This window comes from Elgaria multicarinata, chromosome 8 (assembly GCF_023053635.1).
Source record: "Elgaria multicarinata webbii isolate HBS135686 ecotype San Diego chromosome 8, rElgMul1.1.pri, whole genome shotgun sequence".
NCBI lineage: Eukaryota > Metazoa > Chordata > Lepidosauria > Squamata > Anguidae > Elgaria > Elgaria multicarinata.
Genome location: NC_086178.1, coordinates 59,819,247 through 59,833,435, shown reverse-complemented (window position 1 = coordinate 59,833,435; position 14,189 = coordinate 59,819,247). Strand labels below are relative to the sequence as shown.

The window sequence follows — 14,189 nt, the reverse complement described above, 5'->3', positions numbered from 1 at the left end:
TTAATTTAAAATTAAGCGTTAAAATATTGAGAGAATAAAAAGGTCTTCAGCTGGCGACGAAAGCAGTACAGTGTAGTGTTTTACCAATTCTGCCTTGGAGACATCAGACGTATTTATTGTTTTATACTGTATGTTTTTATCTGTATGCCACTCTGAGATCTTAATGATGTAGGGCGGGATATAAATGTTTTAAATAAATAAATAAATAAATAATATGCATATCTGTGTAATATGTAGTTTGGTCTGTAGAAAGAATTTTGTATTGATGAAACTGCCTGATAGGACTAAGTGGACGAGACTCCTCTTTGTGCAGTTTTTTATGGTTGTTGTTTTAAAAGAAGAAACTGCGTAAATATTCGGTTTGTATGGCTTCGTACCATGAATCCTGCTTCAAAAAGTTGGATGTTAAAACACTCCTCTTTAAAATCCTGAGTCATCAATTAGCAACAGTGACTTCCTCTTTCCTTTTATGGGGAATCCTGATTACCCATGAAAAAAAAATCTTGGGAGTTCAAAAAGAATGTGATTCATGGAATTAGCGCCCTAAACAGTGTGCTGCCAAGAAACACCTATCCGGCTTCTTACTCACTGGACTTCACCAGGTGATCTCACATTATAGAGGAACTTTGGAAGCTGCCTTCTACCAAGTCAGTGCAAGGGTTCATCTAGGTCTATATTGGCTGCACTAGCCTTGCCAACCTGCTGCCCTCCAGATGGTTTGGACTACCACTCCCAGCATTCCACACCACTGTGACACATGTTGGCTGTGGGTGATGGGAACTGAAGTCCCAAACATCTGGAGGGCACCAGATTGGGGACAGATGTTCTACCCAAAATGGAAGTGGCATTACCTGGAGGTGCCGGGGATTGAACTTGAGACCTGTTGCGTTCAAAGCATGTGCTCTCCCAGTGAGCCACAACCCTTTACCAATTCTGCCTTGGAGACATCAGACGTATCTGCAAACCCATAGCTAAAGTTTGATGAATATTTTCTCCTAAGTTTCAACACATTGGCTTTCCTTACTTATTCAGGTTCTGATTGTTGGGCAGGTGTTTTCTGCAGCAAATGGGACTAATAACTGTGAGCGTCATCAGGCGGGGTGGGGTGGGGGGAGAGAATCGCATTTCCCTACCATCACTTTGGCTCCTGCTGCTGTTCCACAATAGGGATGAACAGCTTCCGCTTTCTTCACACAGGGAAGAAAGAGGAAGCAAGCAACGACCATGTGTGGCCCATTCAGTGGGCGTTTTAATTGCACTGCTTCTCCTGCACACAGCAGGAAATAGCAAGTTTTGCTATGGCCCCCAAAATGTGAGTATTCTTTGTCTTATTTTATGATGGAAAAAAGACCAGAAGGAGGGGGAGATGCACAGGAGGTGGATGGTGTCATCAAAAGGACCCGCGAAAAACTGTGAGTGGGCAGTAAAGAAATGCTATAAAACGTTCGTCTGATAATAATAATAATAATAATAATAATAATAATAATAATAATAATAATAATAATAATTTTATTTCTTAACCGCCTCTCCATCGTGATCGAGGCAGGGAACAACAGTAAGTATAAAATACTGATTAAAAACATAGTATACATTGTTAAAACTTCCTAAAAAAAATCCTAAAAGCATACGAAAAGCTGATGAGTCCCTGTGTGTACCTGTGACTTTAAATTCTTGTGTATATGAGACTGGGAACTTTGGCTCAGGCATCCCAGATGTGTGTGTGTGCGCACGCACGCACGCACGCACACACACACACACACACACACACACACACACACATTTCTTACTTCTACACTTGATACATTTGCTGCAGAAAACATTGGTGTTTCCCATAGTAATAATCATGTCTCTTATTGTCTTGAAATGCTATGGATGATGTGCAAGTTGGGTTATCAATTGACGAGGCGGGGGCAGGGGGAAATTGGCTTGGCCAATTCTCTCTTGAGTGAACCCATCAAACCTGATAGGGCTGCCAGAATAATTTAAGTAAAGTGGGCATTAGTGTGGTAAAATATGAGATGAGGAGTGAGGTGACCCAGGCTCAGATCCTCACTCTGCTATGACACTCACTGGCTGACTTTGAGCCAGTCATCACCTTCCAACCTAATCTACATCATAGGGTTGTTGTGAGAATAAAATGAAAAGTACTGGAGGATTGGTGGGATATTGTCATGGAAGGCTTATAGAACACACCAGTCAAGAAGCTAGACAAGAACTTTATTGTATCTCTTAAACAAGAACAGGACACAGGAAACTCTTGAAATATTACAAATAAAGAATTACTAGTCATGATGGGTTTATGGGATCTCTAGGTTCAGAAGCAGTTTGCCAATGAATATCAGTTGCTATTGCTTTCATGTCTTACTTGTGGACTTCCATGGACATGATGCTTGACAAGATAGCCCTTTTGTCTGATCCAACAGAGCTCTTCTTGTGCTCTGAAGAGTCACACTATTTGAGCTGGTTAGGTTGATGCTTTTCTTCTCAGCAGTTAAATTTGATTCCTGGAGGCAGATTTTTTTTAAACTCACTGTGTCAGTTAATTGACAGGGTGGAGTATAACGCAGGAAACCATGACACACCTTTGTCAGGACTTGTTTAGGAGAAAAGATTTGGGAAAGACAACCTACGTGTTTGTGGGTGGGGTAAAATAGATTAAATACAAGACAAATTCAACATTCTCTGAGGATCACTCAGAAACAACATACCCACCGAAGGTCAGCTGCATAAAGGGTCTTGTGGAACAATATCTGAAATTTGGGCAGAAAGCAAACAATAAGGATTACCAGCAGAAGCACTTCAGGTAGGTATTGCAAGATGGTTAGAAAGAAACCACTTTCTACTATATCTCCATCTGATTCTCGTTTAAAAATCAGGTCTGAATTTGGCACTGAATTGGTTGCTCATTCTATATTAAAATGTCTAGGGACTATTGATATAGAGAATGCACATTGGGCCTGTTCAATTTTGCAGGACAAAATAACTTTACAATGGCGTTGAAGAAATAGTTAAACCAAGACTCTGAAAAATACAAGTCAGGACACACACACACACACACACACACACACACACACACACACACACACACACATATCCATCAGGTGCATGCAGCCCAATCCTGTGGATATTTACTTTAAAGTAAATTCCACTGGATTTTATGAGACTTACTTACTGGTAGGCATGCAAAGGATTGTAGCTTTATTAAAAGGGCTTTCACAAGGTTATAGCTATGTCAGTGGTTAGATATGTCTGTGTTACACTACCTGCAGCATTTCAAAGAAGGATGAATTACATAAACTGCTTGAAAAGTAGATGCAAAAGACCATCATTCCAAACATGTATTTATTATGTGCTGGTTCAGTGGAGGGTACATGTGTTTCTCTGTACACTGTCTGTATCTCAAGAAATGCTTGTGACTCCTTTGCAGCAAAGGACTGTTGTGTTAACTTTTAAAGATAGGATAGGTGTTTCTTTCTGAAATTGCTGTACTCCATCTTCACGCATACAACTAGGAAGCTAATGTTGGACCATGAACTCTCAAAAATTAGCATAATTAAGAAAAGGATGATCTGAGAGTCACAATTCATTCCTAATATGGTGATATTTCATCATTTACGTGTGTGTTTTTCTTGTCTCTGCAACTTCACTCTAGCCATGATGTTGGGCGTGCTTCCTCACCCTTCATTATCTGTTTCCCCCATCTGCAAAGTGGGAAAAATAACATGGCAATCCAATGCATATTTAACTCAGAACAAGTCTCATTGAATCAAGGAGGCTTACATCTCAGCAGACATATATTGGATTGCACTGTTAAATGCTTTGATAAACACCGAGTGCTTTTGCTAGATAATACATACAGCAGTCTACCCAAACCTGGTGCTATCCAGAGATGTCTTAGACTACATGTCCCAGCATTCCTAACCACTGGCCATGCTGGCTGGGGCTGTTGGGAATTGAAGTCCAAAACATCTGGAGGGCACCACATTGGGGAAATCTGCCTTCTGACTACTCCAGAAGCAAAGCCATTGAAGTTATTTTCAAAATTAAATTGAACTGAGGGGTTATGGTTGTGTGTTTTAACTTGGTATATCAGTAATTGCTTAAAAGGACCAGACTGAATCTCTCCCCATCCTCCTGGCCCTTGTTCTGAAGCATCAAGAAAATCACGATGTACAAAATTTATCTGATGATAGTATTTGGGGCCATGAGTGAATATCCCTACAGGGCAAGCTAGTTTTTGACTTCTGATGTATTTGTTTGTTGCTTTCTGCTACAGAATACAGTATAGATCACTCCTCTGAGCTGGCTGGGAGTGTTGTGCTGAACATATTCCTTGCCCTGAGGACATTTGATTCCTAGAGGCATGACACATCTTGCTTGCTCCCACTCCCAAATTGCATTGCCTGTGGCAATTCGGGCAGCAAAAAAACTTTTTTTCTCTGCCACTATTGTGTCTGCAAAGAGCCATCCAGCAGAGCTGTTTCGGGTGGTCAGGGGCCTTCTGCACTCTGCCCCCCAAGAGGAGGTTTAAGACCTCTCAGCAGCCCACTATGACCAATTTGCCCAGCACTTTGCAGACAAAATCACTCGGATCCGCTCTGACTTGGATGCTATTGTTGATACAGACCCAGTGCATGTAACTTTGGCACCTGCTTGTCCAGTATTATTGGATACCTTTCAATTTGCACAGTCCGATGATGTGGACAGGGTCCTTGGATTGGTGAGAGCCACCATGTGTGTACTAGATCCTTTCCCTTCCCAGCTTATATTGTATTTTATATTATGGTTTTATACTGTTGTTTTATACTTTGAATGTTTTTAATTTTTGTGAACCGCCCAGAGAGCTCCGGCTATTGGGCAGTATAGAAATGTAATAAATAAATAAATAAATAAATAAATAAATAAATAAGCAGTCAGAGGGGGACTGGCCGAGTGGGTAGGAGGAATGATCAATGCCTCCCTTCGCCAAGGTAGGGTGCCAGCGTGCTTGAAGGAGGCAGTGGTAAGACCCACATTGAAAAAGCCCTCCTTGACCCCCACTGTATTGGATAACTACCGGCCAGACTCCAACATCCCATTTTTGGGCAAGATATTGGAGCGTGTGGTGGCCTCCCAACTCCAGGGATTCCTGGATGAGACGGATTATCTAGATCCATTTCAATCTGGCTTCAGGCCTGGTTATGGGACAGAAACTGCTTTGGTCACCCTGGTAGATGACCTTCGCTGGGAACTGGATAGGGGGAGTGTGTCCCTGCTGGTTCTGCTGGACCTCTCAGCGGCGTTCGATACCATCGACCATGGTATCCTTCTGGGCTGCCTCTCTGGGATGGGATATGGAGGCAAGGTTTTACAGTGGCTCCATTCCTTCCTGGATGAGCAGACCCAGAAGGTGGTACTGGGGGACTCCTGTTCGACTCCTTGGCCGTTGGCCTGTGGAGTCCCTCAGGGCTCCGTTTTGTCCCCCATGCTATTTAACATATACATGAAACCGTTGGGAGAGGTTGTCCGGAGTTGTGGGGTGTGGTTCCACCAGTATGCTGATGACACCCAACTCTACTACTACTTTCCACCCAATTTCCAAAGAAGCGGTTTCTGTGCTAAACCGGTGTCTGTTGGCAGAGATGGATTGGATGATGGTGAACAAATTGAAGCTTAATACAGATAAGACAGAGGTGCTCCTAGTCAGTCAAAAGGCAGATCAGGGAATAGGGATTCAGCTTGTGCTGGATGGGGTTACACAGACCCCTGAAGATACAGGTCCGCAGCTTGGGTGTACTTCTGGATTCAGCCCTGAGCCTGGATGCCCAGGTTTTGGCGGTGGCCAGGAGTGCATTTACACAGTTAAAGCTAGTGCGCCAGCTGCGACATGTCGGACCTGACCACAGTGACACATGCCTTAGTTACATCCCAATTGGATTACTGTAACGCACTCTACGTGGGGCTGCCTTTGAAGAGTGTTCAGAAACTCCAGTTAGTTCAAAGAGCTGCAGCCAGATTGTTGACCAGGGCTGGTTACAGGGAGCATACAACTCCCCTGTTAAAACAGGGAGCATACAAACTCCCCTGTTAAAGCCTGCCTGTGCTTTGAGATCTTCTGGAGAAGCCCTGCTTTCAGTCCCACCATCTTCACAGGTGCGTTTGGTGGGAACATGGGAGAGGGCCTTCTCAGTGGCGGCTCCAGTCCTTTCTATCTTCCCGGGGAACCTAGACTGGCTCCCTCCTTGATGTGCTTTTCGAAGCAGGCAAAAACTTGGTTGTTCCGGCAGGCCTTTGGAGAATAATCTGGTCCTCTATCTATGTCAAGGACTTGTAAAACTGTTGTATATTTTAAGCGTTTAATGTTTTAATATTGTAAAAAATTTTTTTAAAAAATGTACATTTCTTTTCCTAGGTTTAAATTTTGTAAGGCCTCCTTGAGGCCCAGTATTGGGCAAAAGGTGGGATACAAATAAATATAATAATAATCATCATCATCTAGATTGGATTAATTTACTAGGATTGAGGCTCTGGTTACTGAGGATCCATCCTTTGTGTAGGAGCATGGAGCACATTCCTCTATGTTCCTCTCAACTAAAGGTTCTGTCTTCCAGGTTCTGTCTTTCAGGTTTTTTAAAGAAAAATTTTGAAATCTTGACCAAACAATGGATTTCTGCTTTCCTGGCCAGGTATTTTAGCCCATCACCTTCAAGGCAGGAAGGACGTACTTTGAAAGAAAGCCAAGTCCTCTTTCTCTTAGGGCACCTGCATGATGAGCCTGGGAAATAGCTGCCTGGCCCACACAGCGAGTGCTGATTCTGGGCCAGCCCACTGGAAGGTAGCTGTCTGGGATGGGAGGGGCTGGCACCGACTGAAGCACCCACATTCTTGCATAGTTCAAACCAGTTTAATGCCCCATAGGTATGTTCCAATAAGCCATCTGACCAGTTCCTAGCCAGATTAACATAATACAGATGTGTTCTAAGAAGCAATAACTATATTTGGAATCACGAAGACATTTCCCTGCAGGTTGGATAGGATGGTAGGGATTTTCGAGCAGCTCTCTGTAATGGGCAGCATTATGCCGATTATCCTAGAGGCACTTTGGGCAGTATTCCAACCTGCTCTCTGTTTGTTCTATGCTACAAATGATTTTGATGATAGGATGTACGTCTCTATTACATAGGCTATTAAAGGTGCAATCCAATGCATGTTTAGACAGACATTCCCAGCATGGCCAGCTGAGTATGCTGGGAATTGTAGGCGTTTTCTCTTTTTTTTAAAAAAAAATGCAGTAACTTTATCCATTGCTCAGATTGGAAGGTTCAGCAGAGATGAAAGTGGAAGTTGGAAGTTGGGTTTCTGTCCCTATGGCCTGCACTGCTTAGTCTTGAAAACAGATGATTCAAAGAATCGTGGAGCTTGAAAAGACTGGAGTAACAAATTCTGCCTTCTTCGAGGTTATGATCTGTTAACTATCAGTGTCCCAAGATGCAATCCAGACTCCATGTAGAGAGGAAACGTGACGGAGGTGTGTCACACACCACATTAGATATAAGACAGTAGCAAAGACTGGAGGGCACAAATCTCAGAAATGGAGTCCTTTTCACACATGAGCCTGAAATTGGCTTTGGTCCTGTTCAGACAACATGTTAAGCCATGGTTACGTCCCTAACCATTTTGTAGTAAGTGGTTAGTGAGAATGTTTAAACCATGTTTATATAGCCACCATGGTTAAGAATGGTTCACACGATGCACTAAGTCATGGTTCACATAACACACTAAACCATAATGTTTAGCTCAAAATGCTTAACCATCGTGGTATAGCTTGTTGTCTGAACAGGGCCTTTGTTTCTGAACTTGGCTATACTTACATAGGCTGGCTCGTATGTTTGATTTTTCTTCCAAATATCATCGCACACTAATAGCATTCATACATGATAGAAAAGCACAAGCCGGACACTCCTTTAAGTATCCAGTCTACCACTTCTGGATGTTGTTAATGCAGTGTAGAAAGTGAAAGGCATGTTAATATCCAAATCTACATTCATATCACTGAGGCTCTTTCATGTTATTCAAAGAGGCAGGAAATTAAAATCTCAGTCATAGAATTGCTTTGCTTGTGAAAACATCCTAAGTCTTCCTGTGTTCTGGAACCAAGAAGACAATGTTATCAGGGAGCAGAGCTGTGCCTTCCACCACTGAGAGGATTGTGCTCTCTGGCTGTTAGAGCAAGCAATAACAGATCTTCCCAATTCAGCTGCTGTGAGGTGGCTCCTTTGCTACAAATGAGCAGAAAAATATCTGTTGTCCAAGCGATTTGAACCATTGCTGGGTGTCTGTCTGTCTGTCTGTCTGTCTGTCTGTCTGTCTGTCTCTCTCTCTCTCTCTCTCTCTCTCTCTGTGTCTCCATTGATTATTAAAAATATTTGAGGCTCAATCTTGACAAGTGAGGTTTCGATCTCCATCTCTCTTTGAGCGGAAATGCATCAGTACAATATGTCCTTACTTCAGAGTAGGAACCTCCCTTATATACCAAGTCAGACAATTGGTCCATCTAGTTCAGCATTGACTCTGCTTATTGGCAGCAGCTCTCCAGGGTTTTGGACAAGAGTCTTTCCCAGACTTCCTTGGAGATGACAGGAACTGAACATTTTGCACTTAAAGTGTGTGCTCTGCTTTTGCCTTTCCTAAAATCTTAGCACCAGTCTTGATGTTCATGGTTTCTTGGTGTTGGAAGCAATCACTAGCTTTAAAAATAATTATATCATATCTTATTAATAATTATTTCTATTTGAAGAACACTGATAAAAAGAAAATCATATTTTTATTGCTCCTTATAGTGCAGATAATCTCTCAAGTCTTGTTTATTATTATTATTATTATTATTTATATAGCTCCATCAATGTACATGGTGCTGTACAGAGTAAAACAGTAAATAGCAAGACCCTGCCGCATAGGCTTACATTCTAATAATGTAATATTAGCTGAATATTCTATTTTTGTCTATTATTTCATTAGTAATACTCTTTTGAAAGAATAATGCCTTGTTTCTATTTAGGTGTAACTGGGAATACCTAAAATGGATATAATTCATTCAATGAATTTAATAGTTTAATTTTTTTTTGCTTAGGTGATCTTTAAAGGAAACAATTGTATTGATATATTGCAGTCTCTTAAAGGCAGTATATAATAGGTTTTTCCTCCAGTGTTGCAACATCTGGTCCACTTGCGAGACACATGACACCCCTAACCCATTGTCTTGACATTATTCTCCCTCAATATTCTCCTTTTTGACCTTCGGCAGGAGAATGGAATTGTGGGGAGGAAACCATGTTTACCATCCATTTCCTCTCCTTCAGGGTTACTGGTTAGCTATATCTTTTGGGGGGCATAGGGTGAAGCTAATTTTCAATGTGCGCCTGCATAGCTGTGCTCTTTATTATAAAACCTACATTCCTGGACAGTTGCACATTTTCCAGAGGATTTTTTTTAAAGAAAACTTGAAATGAGAGCATGACCTCCCATTTCTCCTTCAATTGCAGCACTATACTCTGGCTAGTGGTATGTACTTGTGCTATAAACGCAAATGACAAAACATGCATGATCTTTCAAACTCCTCCTGCTTCTTCTGCAATTACAGCACTATACATTGGTGTGCAGCACTTGGTCATATTATACATATAGTGAACATTATGCTGTATTAATTAATGGATGCCCACAGAGAAGCAATAGCATGTGAAGAAATATTGGCACAGCAGTGTCTTGGAAATGAAAGGGGCTCCAGTTTAGATGGAACCTTGGTCTCCACATCAACTGCCAGTGGAGAGGGTTTTTTTCTTTTGTTAATTGTGCTGCGGTTGTTGTTGGTGAGTAATTTCAGAAAGTAAATGGGGTGTGGAGGGGAGGGGGAGGATTAATCCTCCCTTTCAAATTAGAGCCACATGTGCTTACACAAGACTAAAGAAAAAGCTAATGCTCAGCTAGCATATAGGTGGGCTGTAAGCAACTAGGGACTGTTTTGTGTAGATTGGCCAAAATCTCTGATCTAGGCCTAATCAACCCGAAGCAGGATATTGCACTATGAAAGCAGTGTAGAAAAGGCAGGAGCCGCACTACTACTTTATAGCGGTATTGAAGTGCACTAATAACTTTTGGGGCCCAGTGACACATACCATATACCGCTTTATCCTGCTTGGTGTGGCTCCTGCTTTTTATATACCACTTTCATAGTGCAATGAAAACTGTCCCCTCGCTCGTCATTCTTTGTTACTGTTAATAATGTCACACTTTATCCGGTGGAAGAAGCTTGTAGTCTTGGCTTCATATTTGATTCTTCACTTTCCTTCTCACATGTCGAGGCTGTAGCCAAGTCCTGCAGCTTTTTCCTATAAAACATTGCTAGGATCCATCCATTCTTATCTGTATCTTCTGCTGAGACTCTTGTACACGCTTTGGTTATCTACCGTTTGGATGTTCATAATCTTCTCTTGACTGGTCTTCCTTCTGTTCATCTTTCCTCTTTGGTCTCTCTTCACCATTCTGCAGCCAAGATTATGTTCTTGGCTTGTCGCTTTGATCATTGGTTGTTTTATTATGGTTTTAATTTTTGTGAACCGCCCAGAGAGCTTCGGCTATTGGGTGGTATAAAAATGTAATAAATAAATAAATAAAATAAATAAATAAAGTTTCTCCTTTGATGAAATCTCTCCATTGGCTTCCAATTCCTTATAGAATTCAATATAAGCTTCTTTTGCTGACATTTACTGTAAAGCATGCCATGGTTTGGGCCTTCTTATCTCTTCTCTCTCATTTCACTCTACCATCCCCCTTGTATGCGCTGTTCTTCAAATGCTATGTTACTCTCCTGCCCAAGAGTTTCTATCTCTCTTGCCCAGCTTCGCCCATTCTCTTTGACTGCCCCGTTTGTTTGGAATGTTCTTCCAGAGAATCTATGAACTACGAGTTCCATCTTAGATTTTAAAACGTGTTTGAAAACTCATCTGTTTTCCATAGCTTTGGGTATTTTAGCCTGATTTACTGTTCTCATTGCTATGATTATTCCCTTATTTCTGTTTTGTGTAACCCCTTCCCCCCTTCATATGTTTTAATGTGATTTTAGACTGTAAGCCTCAAGGCAGGGTATTGCTGTTTTATTTGTATATTCTGTACAACACCAAGTACATTTGTTGGTGCTATATAAATATAATAATAATGATAATGATAATGATAATGATAATAATAATAATAATATCCTGCTAGGCCTACAAACTTATTTAACCCATAATAAATGTACACATTCAAAGTAGTCTATAAGGGACTTCACTGATACCAGCTCACAGCCTTGGGACTTGCTTTTCATACTTAGGAGCATACCGAGTAATAACGTATGGGAGACTGAGCACATACCATGTCATTCTTCCTATAGATACTGATTTACCAGTCAGATGCATATTTGTTGTTTTAATATAGGTCTTTGGGGTCAGAGGCCATGATTTTTTGGCAGGCTTGAGTCCTATCACCTCTGATTCTTTAGTCATTTTCTAAGTTAACATTTGAGCCTGGTAATTTATTTATTTATTACATTTCTATACCACCCAATAGCCAGAGCTATTGAAAAATGCCTGGAAATGTTGTTGGTTTTGGATCTCTGTGGTGGGGTGGGGGATTTTCCATCTCACAGCAAAACATGATCAGATGCCATTGAAATGTATTTATTGTCCCACCCTTCTTCCAAAGAGCTCAGAATAATATTCATTCCCCTCCCTGTTCTATCCTCACAACCTGTGAGGTAAGGTAGGCTGAGAAATGGTGACTGGGATGCCAGAAAAATCTGCAATTGAATCCAATGGGTTCAGATTTCTATGAATCTAACCCACAGATTCCACAGCGGACTGACTTTTTCCAAGTCATGTAGATTCCACAGGTTTTCAGACCCTCATTTTTAACATGTTTAGCTGTAGAAGAAGATGTAATTAAAAACAACAACAACCACCTCCCCTTTGGGGGTATTTGTGCATTTGGGGGGAATGTGTGCATTTTCACAAGTGCAAATCATGCAAATTCAAGAAATCCAACTCCACCAACAAGTGGAAAATGGAATGAGAGGCACCTGACAATCCACAAAATGCAAATGGAATGGATTTTGCAATATCCATTCCTGCCTAATGATGACTGGTCTAAAATCATTCAGTGGGGATTTGAACCATAGCCTAATCTGACACCTTAACCTCTCTGTATCACAGTGGTGCAGAAGTTCAGGCCTGAGGGCCAAATCTGGCCTTTAGGGTTCCTGAGATGGCCACACCCCTTCCCCTGGTCACACCTACTTTCTCCGCCCACCAGTTGTTTGATAGTTTCCTGACTTTTGTATGTTCCCCCGCCCCCATTCTGACAGGTTGAAATGCCTCTCCTAAGGCTTAGTTAGGAGAACTTTAAGCTAAAATACTCTGGTATGTTTGATATTTTGGCCCAATCACTTTGCCTTCACTCCACTCACCACTGGAATACAGCCATGAAAGCTTCTCTGAATCTGGGCCTTGGGCTGCAAGAGGTTCGACACCCCTGATGAACTGGTCCTCCTGAATCCTGAAGGCCGATTTCGAGCAAAGAGTGGGGCATACATAACAGGCCTAAGCAAGACAACTCAAAATAGTGAGGCTGGGATGCAACTGAGAGCCAAAGACTGGGTTGGGTTTGGCTCCCGGGCTTTTTTGTTCTTTCCTTCTGGGCGCTTCTTTGAAGCATCTTCCTTCAGTGTCAGTGCTTGTTCAGAGTTAACTCCTGTTATGACTCTGCTCATGACTCAAGATTTAAGAAGCTGTGGGTTTTCCAAAGTGCCTCCGGCAGCTTATCCTGAAGAGGGAGGTCATAGCTGTGAGCTGGAAAGAGAGTCGGGTGGATTTAGATGATTTGGGTGGATTTAGCCTGAGAGCCACTGCAAGCAGACAAGGCAGCTGCTGTGGGCATCTTTTAGTTCATGTGATCTGATGGGAAATTCTTTTACAACTTTAAATAAGTCGATTGGTAGGAAGATTGTCGACACCTCCTGGAACAGCTCTCCAGATTTCCAGGCAGGATTTTTTCCAGCCCTGGGAATTGGATACCTTCTGTATCCAAAGTGTGTGCTCTTCCACCAAGCCCCTTCCCATGGTCCTTGAGCGTGGGCCAAATCATTCTAAAATCATTCTAACAGTCATCATTCATTAAATGTATGTAGGTGGAGGGTATGTGTGGAATCACAGCCAGTGTACATCTTCCCAACCTCCATCATCATCAGATGGTGCAGACTACATGCACGTATCTGTGCCCATAGGCCTCTCACAATGAATTTGGGAACTCTGTTTTACCAAGATTCCCCACTGTCTTGAAATACCCTACGCTTGCATAGTTGTACGCATGAAGGCTCTATTAATGCAAACTTGTGCATAGGCTAAGGGTAGGACCAGCCACTGCAACCTCTCTCTCCCTTATTGTATTCACTGTACAGATGGTTTTCATGTGTACAAGGCTAAGTTTGGGCCACTACTCCATTCCAGCCTGTAACCTTTCTCTAGATTGTGGAACTCCTTGACGCTCCCAAGGAAGGGAGTGTGTTAGAGAGGAGCATAAATCAAGATAATAATTGAACGTCACAAAAGAAACTGTGAGATACCCTTCACCAATTTATTCAATAGTATCTTGAATGCAGTGACATTCTTCATCCTTACAACTGTTCTGGGAGACCACTGTAGAATTTTACATCTCAGCTTAAGACTTTTAAAATCATGGGCACACTCCAGGTAAAGTTAAAAGCACTTTAAAACTCTATTGATTTTAATCAGAGATTTAAGGATGCCCTTAATCCCTCCCACTGAACACAGCTTCAGTTTTGTACTTTAGAAATATGTACACTTTCTACTTCTAAGTGCCTTTTAAAAGAAGAATAAAGCTACAAACTGAATCAGAAAAATATGAAGAAACTCTGGCTAAATGTTCCTGAACTACCACTAGATGACACCGTTTCTTCACAGGCTAAGGCATTGGTGTTGTTTTTGTAACTTTATCAAACTGAGCCTCTCTTCAACTTATTCAAACTTATTAGCCTCCCTCCCAGGACATTGGTCTGGAAACATCATTGGAAGTATTGCCAATTTTGGATTTAAAAATTCCAGCACTCTGGACAAATTAACTTGGAGCATTTAAGAGGAAGGGGGAAATGGACCAAAAAACAA

The 14,189-nt window shown here is 41.7% G+C and overlaps 1 protein-coding gene across 1 annotated transcript in view; it reads left to right on the top strand.

Moving 5' to 3' along the window:
* Window positions 1-2,668: 2,668 nt before the first annotated feature.
* The window catches only part of COL17A1 (collagen type XVII alpha 1 chain), an 81,976-nt gene continuing 70,455 nt past the window's right edge, over window positions 2,669-14,189 (top strand). The window contains exon 1 of the mRNA XM_063132614.1: window positions 2,669-2,803. The gene's annotated coding sequence lies outside the window, so the exon portion shown is untranslated. The remainder of the gene's footprint in view (window positions 2,804-14,189) is intronic.